At 42.3% G+C, this 17939-nt stretch overlaps 1 protein-coding gene across 3 annotated transcripts in view; it reads right to left on the bottom strand.

Annotated features, from left to right (window-relative positions):
- Positions 1-13869, bottom strand: part of GLI3 (GLI family zinc finger 3) — a 204706-nt gene extending 190837 nt beyond the window's left edge. For 2 of the 3 annotated variants that reach the window (XM_050971489.1, XM_050971487.1), the window contains exon 1: positions 13612-13869. The gene's annotated coding sequence lies outside the window, so the exon portion shown is untranslated. Of the gene's footprint in view, positions 1-12999; positions 13066-13611 lie in introns of those variants that run through there. The other variant, XM_030230543.2, reaches the window with a different exon arrangement.
- Positions 13870-17939: the final 4070 nt, after the last annotated feature.

Genomic DNA, 17939 nt, shown 5'->3' on the forward strand with positions numbered 1-17939 from the left:
CTGCAGGGATCTTTGGCTGTGAAGGACACAAACATTAAGAACCAGTCTGCAGCTTAACTTCATGCACACCTGTCTGTCCAAGTAAGCTTTATGTAAATCATCAATATTCAGCACACATCAAATAACTTGGTACTTCTGTAGTTTGAATATGAATCTATGCAACAACAACAAAAAAATAATAACTAGTTTTCTGCTCTGGGCAACACTGCTTGGTAGTCAAATGGGTCTAAAATGGGAGGAAGTCACACTCTTCTAGAAGAGCACTTAAATAAAATTTTCAAAAGGCTTCAAAAAGCCACAAAGTATAATGAAGTGTAATTATATTAGCAACCTGTTTCCCAAATTCTGACAGTCAAAAAAAAAAAAAAAAAAGACAACACCAAACCAAAAAAAAAAAAAAGGCTACAAAGCCAATTCATCACAAACACAGCTGTCTAATAAACCTTCCCCTTCCCACCTTCTTAGTAGGAGTTCTTTTTAATAGTACAATAAAACACTCCAAAGCCTCATTGTTATACAGTAGGGATCAAAGCAGAGCCCAATCACTAAATGAATCATTATTTAGCCAGGCAGTACAGCCAAGGAACTGTGCTAGATATCAGAGACTCTCTGCCACTGACCTACTGACTAAGCTTTCGCAAGGCATTTTTCTTCCCTTCAGTTTCTTGCTTGCTAAAAACAGGAATAACAAAGCTCTGCCTGCCTGCCACAGAAGAGGACTTGTAAGACTGTTCTCAAGATCTACCTGTGAAAGTGTTATAAATATTATTGTGATCTGTGAAACAACTTCCCACCAGAACAGTAAGGGGAATGTCAGGTGTCTTCAAGCAGAGAGTAGGAGAGATCTAACAATACTCAGCTTGCAACAGCCTTGACTTCTACCCAGCAATGCACTAGTCTCCTTGAAGAGAGATCTCACATGAGCTTTGTAAACTGCACCTTTCCAAATTTCTCATATGACTTCTCCCTCTTTCCCTTTGCACACGTCATGCAAGGGCATCCCCAGTTTAGTCATTTAGCTGGAATATCTAGCTTTCAGTCTTTGCATTAGTAGAAAGGGGGAAGGCTGACACTGCTGCCAAGCTGTTCACCCCACACTGAGAGAAAGATGTTTGTTTGTTTTCTCTATACAGCCCTGGCCACATAAACACCAAAACCTGCCTCTACTCAGCTTCCAACTACCGCATGAGTGAGTCCCTCAATTTACCCTCCTATCTTCTGACTAACCACCTTTGAGTTATTAAACATTCTCCATATTAATTATTTTCTATGCATCTCTGAAGGAACAAAAATGCTATACATCTCCAGTTGTGGTTATTTTTCTTCTGTTGCCTTCTAGGGGCCAAGACTGCTATTGAGGCGGCATCTTCATTTACATCAAAAAGTATGACTTTGAAAACTTGCAAGATAAAGCTGCAGAACTCATCCCCCTTTTTGTTTGGTCCTTGGTTCACAAGCATGTTGATTTTGACTTAAAATCATGAAAGGAAGCAATTATACACCCTATTCAACTAGAAATGAAGAAGCCACATACTCTGCCTCCACAAGGCCAGCAGAGTGGCATGAAACATTTGGGAAGAGATCACAAAAATGATGACAGGTATCTAAAGTGGTTCCACTGCCTCCTGCCACACAGATGTCTATGCAGGTATGTGCAAGGAGCCTTCACTTATCCCCACCTCCTCGCTTATCTCCACCTCCTTCCGCTCTCCATCATGGCAGGACCTCCATTACAAACTGATCCTACCACTTCTCAGAAAAGGAAGGTAATGCAGGTACTTTAAGGAGTTACCATGTCCTTAATCTCATAAAAAGGATCTTTGGGTCATCTGACATCATCCATTCTCTTGGGTATTTTATTTCTTTCCCCAACAGCCTGCCAGTAAGACTTTTCTGGTTCTTTGGGGTCATCTTCTTTACTGGAAGAAAGAATAGCAGACAGAATTCCACATTCTTCATCAGTCTCTATCGCTTCTCTGTTTTATGCTACCTGGTGTGGACTGCAGTACAGAACAGAGGCTTAAAGCAGCACTTAAATTTTTGGACAGAAAATTGCAGAACTGGCCAAGAACTAATATAAACATCTGCTCTTGGTTCATCTATTCTGGTTCCTGTCTACTCAGTTTACATTCAGAAGGCTGCTTTTATTCATGTCAGAATGAAAGAGGGAACACCACTAGAGTAAACTTTCTTACTCAGCTCTGCACCCTCCACCACAATCCAATGGCCCTGGTGCTGCAGGCCTTTTCCTCCTGTGCCTTCCTTCCTCTGCTCCCAACCCACACACACGTGGCACGGACACCTGCAAGAATTCCTGCAGATCCAGCAAACCCCAAGTGGTGCATCAACGGTGTGTGCATGGTTGGGAAGGCACAGAAGGCCAGAAGAGACGGCAGGACTAATAATCAGAGGGATGTAGTTTGCTATGTTTTGCCAGACATACCCCTCAGGGAAGCAGACATCAGGAGAGAATATTGTGCCCCAGAAATCTTTTTTTTTTCCTGAAGACTACCTTAAGACTAAGATGAAAACACAAAACAGACACACATCTTCTAGAATAATTCTCCGTAAATTTGACTGATTTTTATTTTCTCTGAGAAACTGTTCCAAAATATGGGAGCAGCAGTTCACCAACAAAACAAAACAAAACAAAACAAAATAAAACAAAAAAAAAACAAAAAAAAACAAACAAAAAAAACCCCAACACACAAAAAAAAAAAACCAAAAAACCAAAAGTCCAAGGTTATGTAAAGATTTCTTTCTACTGGTTGTTAATCCCTTTTAAAAAGCATTCTAAAAATCAGACAGCCTGACATCGTCTCCACACTAAAATACAAAGTGGCTTATATTAGGGTGCATGTGTCTCTCTCTTCAGTGTGTGGGTCAGTGACTTTCCTGTTCCAGCCTCCAGGCCTGAGACAATCTGTATCTATTCACAGCAAGGAGTCCCACTTTTTCAAAAACCTGAAAGCTAGTTTCATTGGCTATCCAGAATTTCCATGTGCATATGATAGGCAAGAAAACGCTATAACAGTATATGGGCAAAAGCCTGAACTTCCATAGGTAAATAGAAAGATAAACATTCCTTCCCAAGAGCAAACATTCGTGACTTTTTCCCATTCAACCGTGCTTGAACCTTTTGTAATTTCCCTGAAGCCTGAACCCAGTCCGCAATTAATTCCAGATCCCTATTTTAAACCTAATCCCTCTCAATACAGTAACCTGCCTGCAGGTGTGTCTCCTCTTTTTAAAATATAAATGCAAACCTTCCCCAACAGCATATTATACTGGAGGAATTTTAGGAACATGCTACTGGAATGAACTAGCTAAATGAAGAAAACTGTCTCTTTTAAAAGTAGTGTCAATAAATCACAATATGTTGGAAACTCATTTCGAACAAAAAAAATTCTTTCAAGTAACTTAATATTATGTAATTTCTGGTCCTTATGTATGTTGGTTATAAAACCGTGCCTTAGAGTAGTAAAAATAATCATATTAATATACTGGGGAGGAAAAAACTCACCTCTCTTTGTTCATTTACTCACAGTCCAAACTAACCAAAACCTGTGGAGCAGCCCTGTGCTTGGAAGAACAAGAAACTTGATCCTTTCTGAACACACATTTCAATTTTCCAAGAAATCTTCACTCTGTATCACTTCTCTTCTCTGAACTACTTTTCAAATTATTTTAGTTATACTGCATACATTAATTTGAAAGACCAGATCATGCAGACATTTATTGCCAGGAATAGGTTCACTGACTTCAACAAGACTGCTTGCTTTGGTCAAAGTGCTGAAGTGTAAGCATTTAAAATTCTCAACTTGCATGTTAAGACTGGTTTATGTTTCTTGCAAACTTAAACCTTCTGCCTTTCTTTGCTTTATTTTAATTTTTTGAGGAGTATCTTTTAACATGTTGAATTAAATAACTAAAAAAGAAACAAGTAAAACCTTTCCCTGTTTTACTTGATGCTGCTATAGTTGTATTCAATTCATTAACAAGTGGTTTGCATCCGCTGAGAAGAGCTGTCTGAAATAGCAGTGTCACAGCATTCATCATCATTACATCAGCAGTAGGGAAGTTCACACTGATTGCTATCAGCAACCAGAGTGCCCCAATCAGCGTGCAAGCAAACATAGCATGTTTAATTTTTCAGAAATGACTCTGGGTACTTGGGTGTTCATAGGTACTACTTTGATCCACACTACTGGAAGCAGTCTTTGGGGATACAATACATCTTGAGCAGCATAACTGTAAGAAAGTGAAAAACACAAGGGGAGGCATGAAGAACAATCAGGAAATTACAGTCTCTCTCAACCATAAAGGACCCTTTATCAATTTTATCAACATGGGTTGCACTGTTCCTTGGGATTATTTAAGGATAAAAAAATGCATCTTGTTCAGCTACATTCAAATGCAAAATTTATATGAGACAATCTTAAGCTGTTATATGGGAGCTATTTCACACTGATTTATACAGACTTGATTCAGGTACATTTAACTTCCAAAACCCACCTAGATTTCAGTATTGCTTTCTATCAAACCTGCTGGCAAAGCTGCACTGACAAAGTTACCCCTGACAGAACCTGATGAAAAATGTTCAAGCACTCAGACATTTTAAGAAATATCTCCCAGATGTAACATTAACCTCTTGCTATATCTCACCACTTTTGTAATAGCTATAGAAACTAACATGTATATTTTTAGAATAGTTTTATCCTTTCCTAATTCCTTGTAAAATAAACCAGAATTCTGCAACCTTCATCAACTACTCCAGGGTAAACTTTATTTAGGTTCTTCCCTATTGAGACAACTAGTCACAGTAAGACTAATATAAACAGCACAAAGAGTCTTATATCCACATTATAAAACCGCAACAAACAATCAGTTGGGGGGTGGGGGGGGAAGGGCAAGGTATCTTATATTTCACAATACCTATCTTCATTTCAGTTACATGCATGATCTGTAGATGCACTAGTGAAAGAAAAGAAAGAAAGAAAGAAAGAAAGAAAGAAAGAAAGAAAGAAAGAAAGAAAGAAAGAAAGAAAGAAAGAAAGAAAGAAGAAAGAAAGAAAGAAAGAAAGAAAGAAAGAAAGAAAGAAAGAAAGAAAGAAAGAAAGAAGAAAGAAAGAAAGAAAATTGCTTGACAGAATGAAAAATATCCCAAGTTAAAAGATACGACATTTATTAATACAGTCTTTCCAAATTCATTACTATCTGCTGTCTTTTCCTTGTTACTTCCCTTTGATTTCTTTCCCCCCATAAAAAATGAAAAACAACTAGACCTAAAGCCTGGTTAATGACGATCTGATCTGCTCCTGATAGGTTAAATAGCTTGTGGCAACAATAACAAACACAAAGGCAATCAGCTAGGCAAACCAGTGCTATTAGCATCCTCGTGATTAAGATCCTAAGTGAGAAAATATTCTGTGGTGTACACTGAACTACTGATTGATTTTAATAGTCTCTCGACTCCAGGGGTATTATATATTTGCTTACATATTTCAGCTACAGATAAACTCAGCTACCTAAATGTTCTGAAATTATTTTGAACAGACACATACAATAGTATCAATTAGTGGCACTTTCTACTGAGGCACCACCTCAGTTGCTTTAAATACACATCAACCACACAGCCTTACAAGTAGATTACATCTACTTTTGTTCTTCGGATTTAAAAAGCTGATAAGTATAACCCCAATTAAAACTATTACTTCAACAGATTAAACTCTGTATCTAAAGAAAACAGATTTCTGCCAGGAAAGAGATTATTCATTTTCACACTCAGCAAACAGAACTTAACTTGGATAACAATACTGAAGAATTCAGTTCGAACATCCATCTCCAACTAGTCTATCTCTCACAGAAGCTGCTGTTTGGGAACACACAACACAAAGGTGAGGGGGACAGAGCCCAGACTTAATGGTTTTACAATTCAGATATGATACATCCTCCGAGGTAAAATTTTATAATCAATTCACTGTCTGAGAGTCTTTAAAATAAGGAACTAAATTTTAAGAAGAACAAACTAACAAACCCCACAACAAAAACAAAACAAATCAGGTCATTAACTCTGCATTTAAGCATTAGTTATTTTAATCCCATGGTCTTGGGTTTCCTTTATTCCTATTTTGGCTCTCTTACAAACTGTCTAAATACAATGGAAAGAATAAAGTTTATTTCTTACAAAATAGAAAGTACTACATATCTTTCAAGTCTCCAAATATTTCAATATATTTGGGGAGGGGGGTGTGTCTAAAACTAGTAGTGTACTTACCCAGGAGAATCAGGACTCCTTCCAATTAAACTACCTAATATTCCTCAGAAATTCAGAATAAGCTGTGTTACTGCTTGTTTTGCAATCCTACTTGTTCTTGTGCTTCAAATTCTGCAGCAGGAAAAACTCTAATAATTATGTCAAAGTAAGATTAGCTGTAAAAGAATGAGCACAGGGGGAAGGAAAAAAAAATCTCCTGTGGACTGTACTGTTTGTAGCAATAGGTTACAATGAGGGGCAACACTTCAAGCCCACGCTCTGTTTTTGCCCATCTTTCTTCAGGAATTCAGAAGCACTAAATCCAAAACAAACTTAAGTAACAGTGCGGTCAATTCCTTTGGCAACACATTTGTTTTAGGAAACCTGGATTTTGGTTCATTCATATGCTAAAGATCTGAAAGGCCAGGAATACTCTTAGACAACAGGGAGGGGGACAGCAGCAAGACTTGCTGTGTGGATAACAAAACTCTATGACTTTCTCTGCTGATACTATTCCTAGGATACTTATGGTGACAATACAGGCTGGTTTTTTTCTTTGCCTTCTTGTCTTTGCCTTCTTAGCTTGGTAAAGCAAATTACAAACATCTGTAATGGATGTGCTTTGCACCGCAGTCAAGTAAGCAGTCACTACAACTTCGACAGAAAAATGCAGAAATACTCTAATTTCAAGTACTGGATCTCAACATTCCAGTGAAATGACCACTTTCTTCACACTTTTTGTTTTATCTCATCAATTCCAACAGATGAAAGATTCCTTAGAAACAAAACTAGATCTATATATCAATGTCAATCTATACAGGAACTGAGCTCAAGGAAGAATGTACTTAATGTACATCTATTGCAAAGATGTGCCTTCTGTTCCCAACTTATGATATGCAAATGAAAGAAGAAAAGACTGTGTTCCATATTTTACAATTAGCATTTTAAAACAAGATCAAAGGAATCAAGCAGAATGTTTCCTGAAAGTGCCATATTTTGATCACAGTTCCATTCCTGGAATCCTGTTTATGTCCTCAGCACACTCTCAGGTTAAGGCATGCCTTCATCCAGAATTTCATGTTCTAACCCAACACAGAGTAACATGTAAAAGAGCAAGGAAATCTCCATATATCCAGGAAGAACTTCAAGTGTGAAAGGTACTTTATAAAACTTTATCTTCAGCTTTTAAAGTTTACTTTAGGTTTTACACCTGTGTCATAATAGTGTTTTTGTAACTTGACAAAACACAACGGCACCACTCTGATTTGCTGCATTACAAATGCACAGTCCACTTCACAATCCACTATCCTTGCTAAAATAGTGTAATCACAGAATTATATATCCATAGTGAATTGAGGAGCCAAGCAAAACCCCACCAAACTACATCCTGACAGTAAAGAATTGGTAGTGCTAGGATTTCATTTTGATATACACGGTTCAGAACAGCATACTGAACTGACACTAACTTGATCTGTGTTTCTGACTCTTCAGTTTCAGGTATTCATACATCTTATCTAATGAAGGCTTCATTCTCTGGGCAGCTGGATGATGTATTCTTTACAAGCAGTTGATTTTCTTGACATTAACAGATTTGTATGCAAAGAACACAGAGTCTCATACAAACCAGCAAGTACTACTGGGGAAAGTTCAGCTCTAAACCACCAAAAGGTCTGTTGGGTACTTTACCCTGAACTAAGTATCAGATACCAAAAAAATACAGAAGCGTTCTGAGCATCAATAAAAATAAAAAAAGAATAATTTTTTTAAAAGGCCTAATCATCTTGACGATCACTGTAAAAAATAACTTGACATTTGAGTGGCAACTTCAGCTAAGAAAATTATTCAATCAGATCTCCTTGTAGTGGATTCTGATACTATCAGTTCTGACATCCAGCAACTATTTAGAGACAAACACATTCTATCCAATTTCTTTGTCTCTTGTTGTAATCTAAATAACCTTGCAGGGGTTTTTAACGTCAGTGTATTGTCTCATTTCTTATTTTATTCCTAAAGAGAGAGAAACCAACTCTTCAGATCAGCAGCCAATTTAATACACTTTCAAGGTAAGGCAGGTACAATTTACATGTACAGAGTATACCACAACAAAACCACAGTATGATGCCAGCACAATCTTTAAGAAAGTTTTCCCCTAAATCTCTGAAGAAAGCAGCCTTAAAAGAAAGCAGGGATTAGAGTGAGCTGGAAGGTAGGGAGGGGACTTACCTCAAACCCAGCCAAGCGGAAATCAGAGCAGTAATTCTACCAGTCGGCAGAGTACACTTTTAGAGCTATAATGGTGCGAAGAAGTGCTGGGCAGCATTGCCTGAAGGCAGCACTAATACACTGCTGACTAATGACTGGGCCATGCGGACAATGAATTTGGGGGTTGAAAACTAACAGAAACCGTGCCGTACCTTGACAAATGGGCTTTCAAAATTTCATTCACTGAATAACCTTTAAGCACAAAATTGGCTCAAGTTCTCTCGGGAATAATATGACACATGTTGTTGGACAATAAGTATTTTCCTTTTTAATTAAAACTATTACACCGAATACATAAACATGATTACAGTGAATAAAATATAAGAGTTAACTATTTAGCACCTAGAAAAGACCAGACTCTGAATGTGAGGGGTAAGCCATACGTTCAGATGGGTCAACAAATGCCAGGGTTAACCACCTGATTCGCTGAAATTCATTCTTGGCAGAATACATTTTCCCTTCTTTGAGACGTAAAGGAGAACAAGAACTTCAAAGGTATGTTTAATGAGCCGCTACAAGCACAATTGGTTAAAAGAGGCTCAAAAATTATGTACTAAAAGCTGCATTGTGCTTAGAATTACAACTGAAAAAGTCTCATTTTAAAGAGCCCCATAAACAAAATCAAGCCTCTTATAAACTCTGTCACCTTGTGTACTGAAAAACACATTAAAACAACAGAATCCCTCTTTAAAGGAGCTCCTTTTTTTCGGTGCAACTCGACTTCTAATTTGAAAATAGCTATTTTGGCTCTTTTTACAGACAGAATGAAATACCTAAAGTGTCCCTAAATTAACAAGTACCACTTGCCATAGACAGCATCGCCCTTAGCAGCTCCTAAAAACTTCAGAAAAGGATCTTAAAACAGGAAGCTTAGTGAGCTCATAAAACTGTTGTTGGAGCCAGGAACACATAGCATATTTAATCTGCAAACTGTGAGAGTCTACAATGATTTCAGCAAGATCTGAGGCATGCCCTCAAGGTTTGCTGGGATCTGGGATTAGGGAGTTGATAAGAACCCTCTACTGCCCATGGACATGTTTTTCTTCTGCAGTTAAACACAAATGCATAGAGACGTTTGACTGCTGCTTGGCGTTACTGCTCAAGTTATATAAAAGCTTTGCAGCTCCTTTTGCTGTCAATATATCAAAGTTTAAAAAAAATCATCAAAGTGTGAAATTTCATTTAAAGTCTGCCAGTCTACAGCTCTATTTCACAGACCTATCAAATAAAAGTAAAGATGAAAAATGCACTGAAAGAACTTGAAAAGTTTGCAGCAGCACCCATGCCCTATTTTTGTTTATTCTGTCTCATTTTATTTGATTTTAAAGTATAACAAATCAATTCCCTTATAAAAATGACAGAGTCTAAAGGGAGGATGTCTATAAAACCTGTGGTTAAAACACAACTTGAAATCATTATTACAGCTGAACCTTTTGTTTAATAAAAAGCTTCCTCTGTAGCCATTTTAGCATTTTAATTGCCTAACTGCAAGTTGGCAGAAAATATCTTGAATCTTCCAAAACAACCAGAATTACTACAGAATATGAGTGCCAGAAAAACTAAAGCTTTCTTCAAAGTATTCTTTAGCTAGGGATTTACAACAATTGCATAAAGAAGAAAAGCCTGACTTTTAAGGTAATCTACTATAGTCTAAAAGCATTAACATTCCATTACTAAGGTTTTCCTGAGGATTTCATGACTCGTTTATTCACTTTTCCTTCAAGTTTGCATTTTCTTTGTACATTTCTGTCTCCATATAGTTGAACACATGCAACACTGATCACTAAAATGCCTCCTTCCATAATTTGAAATAAACCCTGCTTTAATAGCCCTCAAATTCCTTATTTATCAGGCAAAGATTACTAACTTTTCACTAACACTCTGCAACAAAAAAATATGCCATTCCTTCCTCTAATGTGCAGACTAGAATTCAAATACACTACAGGGGTGCAGGTAATTGAATAGCTTTCCCCAAAACGAGACAGGAAGTGTAACTGAAACTTTCATGGGTCAATATCAGTGCATACATTAATCTCGTTAAAAATTCTAGTAATCTGCAAGATGAACAAATTATAATGATGTCTCCAAACTTGAGTATTTCAGTTTTTCCAGCACTATTCAGAAAAAAGAAAATCATTTATAGCCATTGATACTTTAATATCTTAGCTATAAATTGGTTTTGTAAATGAACAATCTTTCACAACTGATGATTACGTAGAGCAGTAATAACTCCTTCTTGGCCGCTGCACACCTTCTCAAGCCAAAAATGTTATTCCACTTATGCAGAAAATGCAGGTGATGTCTTTGTTTTGCAGTACTTCTCCAGAAAAGCTTTGGTAAACATCATGTCCTGCTGAAAATCATATGCTATTACCAGAATGCAAGAGTGCATTCATTTTGGCACCTTAAGCCACAGTTTTGCTTCCACTGCTGCTTAAAAGAATATACATACACTGTGAGAGTCCTTTTCTTACTCATTCTTCCTATTCATTCAAAATCAAATAATCCTCCTTTTAAAGAAATAATTCCCTGTCCTTAAAATAGCCTTCTCTCATAGTTACTATTATTTATGCTTTTAGAATTGGGCTATACACAAAACTGAAAGTATTTACATACTAGCTAGTTATACCCAAACCTTCCTTACATAAACAAACTCTCAAGAGGCTGCCTACAGTTTACATTGCTAAACTCATTCACCATTACTTTTAATATATATTTCCACGACTGAAATACAGCGCTGTGAAGATGGCAGTTTTTACATTTTAAGGTTACTTTACTTTTAAAACACTGCATTTGTCTTCCTTCAAAATAATCATGACATATATAATTAAGAAACTGTCAGATCATTATCAATTTTTAATAAAGGACCTAAATGAAATAATTATAGGAATCAATCAGTGAGGCACCTTCCCAAATTACAATGCAATTGCACAAATATTCAAACTACTTAAGGCCAGTTCTGGCACATTTCAATCCATAATCTCGTTGAAAGCCACACCATAACAGTTTTGGAACACAGCAAAACATAGTGATTTCTCACTATTCCAGTGACCTAAACGATTTCAAAAGAGACACCTATAGCACAGAGAGACAGAGAGGAAAACACCGTGCCCTCCTAAAAATGTTTGTTGGTTTAATCAGCCACATGTCTCAAGGCCTCTGGAAAATTTAGCTTTCAAGTATTTCTGTAGCACGCACACAAAAGAAACGAAGTCTGCACGCTGAAGCTTAAAAAAATCATGTTTATTGAGGCTTGGAAATGAAGTGGGAAGTAGCATGGGCGCGACGAAGAGGAGCATTTTGCCGTGGATTGCTACTTAATGCTCCTTTAGTGAAGTAGCCCCTAAAACGTGACACTGTGTATCAAACAGACAGCTATCCGTACCTCCGACTAAAAGGCTCTTTGAGATCCGTACAGTCCATCATTTCAAACTGAAGTGGCAGCTGGAAAATGTGGAACAGCTGGCAAGGAGCTGGGAGAAAATGTTTTACATAAATATATCTACATACAAACTGGCAGAAGGCCACGGACACCGTACCCGCAGGACCGGATAAAAACTACGCACCAGAGGGTTAAAAACAAAACTGGGTAGTGAGATGGGGAGCGAGGGGCGTGTGTTTCCTTTTACCTTTTCTCTTCACGTGGTGCGCGGGCTGGGGAGCGGGCGCTAGCAGCTGCGAGCCGGCGGGCCCGTCCGAAGGCGCGGGAATTGTGCCAACACCCCACCGACTTCACGGGACAATCGGAACCGCGGCAGACACGCTCTGCTCCCACCCTCCAAAGTTGGGCGGTGCACGGCCGGGCCGCGGTGCCGGTCCGGGGCGGCTCCGAGGAGCTCCCGCGGGGCAGCCGCCCCGCTCCTCCCGCCCGGGCCCGTCCCGCCGCCCCGCTCCCCCGCCTGACGCCGTGCCAGCGGCGGCGCGGAGCGGGCCCAGCGCCGCTCCGCTCGGGGCAGACACCGCCGGAACCCCCGCGCCCCCCTCCCGGGACCCGACCGTCCCCTTCCTCGCAGGGAGCAGCCGGCAGCGAACGACGACCCCCGGGAGCTCCTCCGCCCCGCCAGATGTGACAGCGGATTCTCCCCCTTTCCTCTCGCCTTTCCCCCTGCGAAGTTTGTGCCGGCCCCGCGCCGCACGGGCGTGAAAACCCCCGGGAGTCGCTCAGGGAGTAGGGGCGAGAAAAAGGGGGTGGAAATAAAACAGCAGCTGTCGCCCGCACATCGGCAGCTCTGCCGCGGAACGTGCCCGGCCGAGCCCGGCCCGGAGCGGGGACTGCCCCCGCCTCGCCCCGCGCCCTCGGCTCCCGCGCTCCGTGACAGCCATTTTGGGGGTTAGACACCTCGGTCCCCCCTGACCCCCGCCTCCGAGTTAGGGAAGCGGGAAGGGGGCAGCGAGCGGGGCCAGGACGCTGGGAGACGCCAAGAAAGTGGCCCGGAGTAGAGCCGGGGAACAAAGAACTTCTCGCCCAAGTGGGTACGTACCTGCCGCCGCTGCCGCCGAGCCCCCGCGCTGCCCATGGGCGAGGGCCGGGGCCGCCGGCTCGTCCCGCGCCGCTCCCCCGCCGCCGTCGCTAGCGGGGCCGGCCCCCGCCGCGGCCGGCGGGCATCCCGCGGGGCAGAGGGACGGGACGGGACGGGACACAGGCGGGACGGGGGCGGCAGAGGAGAGCCGGCGGGTGTTGGTGGTGGTTGTTTTATCCCTGCCCGCCTCCCGCGGGGAGCAGCCCGCGCCTCTGCCTCCGTGTGGGGGTGTGTGTGCGCGGGTCCGACATCAGTTTCAGTGATCTTGTAATCTGATCCCTTCTGACTCACTCGCACTGACTGACATTTCTGATTTGGTTCAACAAAAAGAACGGGGGGGAGGAGAAAAAGAAGAAAAGAAGAGAGGGAGCAAAAGAAAAAAAAAAAAAAAAAAAACCAAAAAGTATCCCCAAATCCACCGCCTGGTACCAAAGAGTTTTGGTAGGGAAGGGGGAACCCCTCCGTCCTGTCCAGTGCCGCCCGTCCCCTCCAGCCCCGCCACCGCCCCGCATTGTTTTGGCTCGGCGCAGCCACCGAAGGAGGGGAACAAACACATCGCGCCGAGGTACTCACGTGTCGGAAAAGTTGTCCCTCTCGCTTTTCTCCGTCTCGCGCGCTCCTCTCCGCCGCCTCCTCCAAGTTTTACAGATGTTGCAGGGCTGCTCGTCGTCGCCGCCCCCTCCTCCCAGCGCTGCCCTCTGGATCAGATCAGGGGAAAGGCTCTTTAGGGATAACTCCCGATTCAAACACCCTCCACTAAACTTTCCCCATTCCCTCCCCTTCCTCTGAGCGGCGGAGAGGGCTCCGCTCCCCTTCCCCCCTTCCCTCCGCCCGTTCGGGACGCGGCTGGCTGCTGCCAGGGGCGCGGGTGCCCCGGGCCCAGCGGGGAGCGGGGCCGCTTGCCTGGGGGAGCGGCGGAGGGCTGAGGGTGCGGGTCGGGCCGCGGCCTGCCGGGCTGCGACGCGAGCTCTCGGCATGACACCCCCGCTCCCCCCTTCCTCCTCCTTCTCCTCCTCCCCCGCCATCCCCCCGGCCCGGCCCGGCCCGCCCCGGCGGCGGCCCAAGGGCGGCGACACCCCGCCCACAGCCAGGAGGCAGCGCGGGGCGACGGTGGGCCCCCCCGGAGCGGCCCCTCCGCCTCAGGTCGCGCTTCCTCCCTCTCCCTCCTTTCCTGCTCCATCCTTCAGCTCAGCCTGCATCTGCAGCCCCGTTTCCCGCGCACCGATGCCTTGGACACCCCTTTCTCTCGCCCGCCAAAAATTCAGGGCTTTTGCGGGGGGAAACGTGCCCTTCGCCTGGGTTTTCTCTGTATGCTGCGGCTTCTGGGCTCGCGTTTGCTCTGGCGCCGCAGGCTGACTTGACTGAAGGGCTTCAAGGAAAGTTTCACCTAAGCCATGTGACACAGAAAAATAGCTCTTTTGGGAAAAAATACAAGTGCTTGGGCGAAGGGAAGAGTGCCGGTGATGCCTGCGCCTGCTCCTCCTTTCCCAGCCCACCTGCCAGCCTCCCCAGCACCCTGCCAGGCTCCTCTGGCCTTCACGCTACGAAACAGGGCTCTCCGCTGCCTCCCTCTTTGGCCCTCATCTCCGTTCTTCCCCCGGGCTCCATGCGAACAGGTTTCCCACAGCAGCACGCTGCGGTTCAGAAATAGCAGGAACTAGGGTGCTATTTGTTCCAGTATCTCCATCCTTCGGGAAATGATGTGTCCTGACAAGACACCTTGCCTTTTTAAAGTATTGCAGATTGCTTCCCTGATATTAAAAAAGTCTGAGAAACTGTAAATGAACATTACCACAACCACTTTCCATCAAGTCACAAGACGGGACGGGCTCTCAAGAAAAGTTGTGTGTGTGTGTGTATGTGTGTGTGTGTGTGTATATATATATATATATATATATATATATATATATACATGAATATATTTAGGCTGTTGCCATCACAATGTCAGATACTTCATATGCACTTTTGTTCATAACCTGGCTCACAACACACAGCCAAGTAAAAATTTGTTACTGATACTTGCGTTTTAGCAAGGTACCCGTGCTCAGGCTGCATTTGGAAAGTCCCCAAAAAATTAGTGGTTCTTGACAAAAAAGGTATGTTTCCTGATGGAAATGAAAGACTGGCTTTTGATGCTGTGCGTTTCATAAAGCTTCTCTTAGCCTCACAATTTAGAATGTTGATTTTATTACAAAACAAAGCTGCAGGTGTTTGTGGTTTGAGGTGACTTGGTCCACAAGTTTTTTAGAAATAAAGAGAAAGCAATCTTACCTGACTCAAAGGGCCACTTCAACCCTAATTTCCTCAGGTTAACTGGCTTGGAGTTGTTTTTCACCTGGAAATCTTTTCTGGGTGCAAGAAGTAGCTTTAGTGAGATGCCTATAATACATGGATGTCCCTGCTACAGTCAGACTAATTGCCTTTTTTGTGCAGTAAAACCTGCAGGGTTTTTAAAACCTTTTTTGTGCAGGTTTTACAGCACCAGGTCAGCACACCCTGACTTTCAAGACAGACAGGGTAGTCTGATGCTTTCACACTGAGTGAGAGGTGCACATTGTTCAAGCTGCCACGCACTCACGTGCACTGTTGGAGGTGGGCACTGAGGACAGGATGAGAGCCTGTGCTCTGGTGCCGTACCTCCATAGGCAGCGATTTCACAGTGCACCAAGAGACAAATCTGCCCCTGCTCAGGAGCTGCCCCTGGTTGCCCAAGGGATACTGCTGACATGCATAGTGCTGCACAGGAAAGAGGCATGTGCAATACCAGGATCTAAATACCAATATGAAGAGCTGATATTGTTCCAACGTTTTTATCTTATATGACTTCCTTTTCCAGTCTCATGTTCCCAGGAAAATGTTAGCTGTTTCATGATATATGATAATAGTGGTGTAGTACTGCGGATGTTTTGTTTTAGCTACATGTACTATATACACCACCATATGTATGTACTTTATGTAACATGCATACCACCCCCTGATACATATATTTGTGCTGGGGGAGTGCTGGTGCACAGAATGATTAGGCAAACCTCAGGTCCCTTTACAGATCTGTTTAAGAGCAATGTGGTTCCTTCAGCCCATTGTACCCTTCTCTCATTTTCTGCCTATTGCATATTCCTTTCTATTTCATGCAATCAATTTTCTTAAACTCTTTTTTTTTTCTTTTTGTATAATGAAAACCCTTAAAAGTAACAGGGGAAATTAACCAACATGCAAAATGATACTTTGTAAAAGAAACAAATTAATGTGGAATCCTGTTTGACTAACCATTGTTAATTCAGTGTTGTTGATGTTAAGATACTGCTTTTAATAATAGCTTAAAAGACATTCAAACTGGGGCATGATTTTAAGTTGAGACTGGGCCTTCAAATCAGTATTCATCTTAGACTTTTTAATAAAGAAGCTATTTCTTCAGAGTTTAGATATCTTGTTACATCATAAAACAACTTATTTTTTGAGTTTTTGGGGTTTTTTGTTTGCTTGTTTTTAATACTATTCACACCAAATCTGCTCAAGACACATATTTCTAATTTGATATAAACAACCCAAAACATTTCTCTACACTCAACTTGCATTAAGACACAAAAATTATAAAGATGTGATAGAATGTTTTAAGATTTGCTTATGAAAAATAGCTGTCTGATGCATTTCTGAGCAGTAAAATTCTTGAGAGAAGAGAAACACAGAAACAATAACTGAAGTTTCTGCCTGTGCCTCTGTCTGCTCAGGCCAAGCAGAAAATAAAAACCGATGGTGAGTGGGTGACATTTGCCATTTGAAATGTATTGTAAATGTTTCAACACCTTGACAATGAAGAGTGCAAAAGAAGCTTAGAACATCCGAGACCCTTCAGCTTAACAAAATGAAAATGGGCAGCTCTGTTCAGGGAGGTGCCTTTCTTATCATCTTTCATGTCTGATTGAGAAGAATCATACTTGAAAAATGCAATGGTAAGACAAAAACTACACATTAATAAAACATAATGATGTTTCCACATATCTGGATTGCCCCTCCAAGAGAAACTGACCTCTGAGATTTGTCTGTGATGTTTCCCTGCAAGTAGGAATTGGCTCCTGCAGAAGACCTGTTGATCCGTGCCAAAACTCATTTCTCTGACCATATGCCACAATCACAGGACATTTCTACTGTAAGTTATATCATGCATGATACTTTTGCATTTCTTCAGCCTACCTTGTCTGCCCCCTTCTTCTTGGCCTCTGGGTTGAAAATTTTAGGCCTCCAGGATGTGTGCTTGTCTTCCCTTCTTGCTGCACCTGTTGCTATAGGAAAGCACAATCAGAAGGAGCGGGGACTCTGCTCACATAAGCTGTATGCAAAAGACCTGATATTCAGAGACACCTGATATTCAGAGCCAGACTCCTCACCACTCCCAGTTGCACCACCCTCCACTTTCTCTCCAATCCCAGTGAATGCTCTACAGGACACATTCAAGGACCTTAACTGTTGCCGTTTATCCAGGTTCCATCCACTAGAAGACAAAGCTTTTAAAACAGTCCCTTTCTTGCCAGTAGACAAATACCTTACAAAAATACATTCTATGAAATAGACAGGTCTGCTGTGCCTTCACAGGGGCAACCTCAGGTAAAGCACCAGAATATGGAGTGATGACACTGATTTCTGGTCATTTATGCACTATTCATCACAAAAGGACTTGACCAGTGCATCTTACCCCCCCCACCCGCCCCCAATGCATCTCCCTTGTTGCATGGTTGCCTCTCACAGCAGAGAGGTCTCAAGAGGTACCTAGTGGAAGGAAAAGAAGAGTATGAGACAGTACCATGTCAGAATCCTCAAAGTTGCAGAAGTTGCAGCTGGGGGCACAAGGAAAGGTTCATGGCACAAAGTGGGATGCAGAACTGGTGTGTGGAGGCAACCACATT

Source organism: Serinus canaria, chromosome 2, assembly GCF_022539315.1.
Source record: "Serinus canaria isolate serCan28SL12 chromosome 2, serCan2020, whole genome shotgun sequence".
NCBI classification, from domain to species: domain Eukaryota; kingdom Metazoa; phylum Chordata; class Aves; order Passeriformes; family Fringillidae; genus Serinus; species Serinus canaria.